The sequence below is a fragment of the Octodon degus genome, unplaced genomic scaffold, assembly GCF_000260255.1.
Source record: "Octodon degus isolate 3935 unplaced genomic scaffold, OctDeg1.0 scaffold00080, whole genome shotgun sequence".
In the NCBI taxonomy this organism is placed as follows: Eukaryota; Metazoa; Chordata; class Mammalia; order Rodentia; family Octodontidae; genus Octodon; species Octodon degus.
The window spans coordinates 11,683,960-11,685,000 of record NW_004524656.1 but is presented as its reverse complement, the minus strand read 5'-3'; positions in this window follow the sequence as shown (position 1 = coordinate 11,685,000).

Below are 1,041 nucleotides of genomic sequence, written 5' to 3'. Positions count from 1 at the left end.
TGCCAGGCGGACATCGACGCCTTCGTCCACGCTTCCGCAGCGTGCGGATGTGCAGCACCCGCTGGCCTCCACGCTTCCCCGCTTCCCCCAGGGTGGTTCAAACCCTCCCAGGAGCGCACTCCGCACAGCACAGCACTGAGAGACAAGGTACACCATCAGCTGGAGGAGCGTCTGCGGGCGCTTCCACACAACTCCACAACGCTGAATCTCAGATGATACAGATTTGAGGAGCAAGAGTAGCAGGCAGCGAGGCTTTCACTGTCTTCAGGTGTCCTAAGAGAGTGAGCGGCAACATCATCTGGGTCAGGGATTCTCATGGGGCCATGTAACTCTGCTGGGGTGTAGGGCCACAGTTCGCACTGTAGTTGTTTAGCAGAGTTCCTAACATTTATTCACTAGCAGCATCTTCCCCAAGTAGTCGCAGTCTAAACCATGTCCAAAAATTAAAACAAGTCCCAAACATTACCAAACGTCTCCCAGAGTGTAAAACTTGTCACCATTCCTGGGCCTGGTGGTTCCTATCTGTAATCCCTCAGGAGGCTGAGGCAGGAGGACCAACACAAGCTCAAGGCCAGCCTGGGCTATGTGGTGAGTTCAAAGTCAGTTTGAACCACACAGCAAAAATCCTGTCTCCTAACAATAACAAGGGCTGGTGAGATGGCTCAGTGGTCTAAAGCACCTACTTAGAACAAGTTTAGCAAAGCACAGGGACCACAGTTCCATCCCCCAGCACCACATGCCAGCCAGCCCCGCCCCCTGGTGGGCTGAGCTGGCCACACACACACACACACACACACACATAAATAAATAAATAAATAAAATTTTAAAAAAAACAATAACAAAGAAAACCTCTCATCTGCAAAACCCACTGACTACGTTTGATCTAAAATACAAAGGGGGGCAGGTGAGATGGCTCAGTGGTCTAAAGCACCTACTTAGAACAAGCTAAGCAAAGCACAGGGACCGCGGTTCAATCCCCCAGCACCACATGCCAGCCAGCCCTGCCACCTGGTGGGCTGAGCTGGCCACACACACAAAATA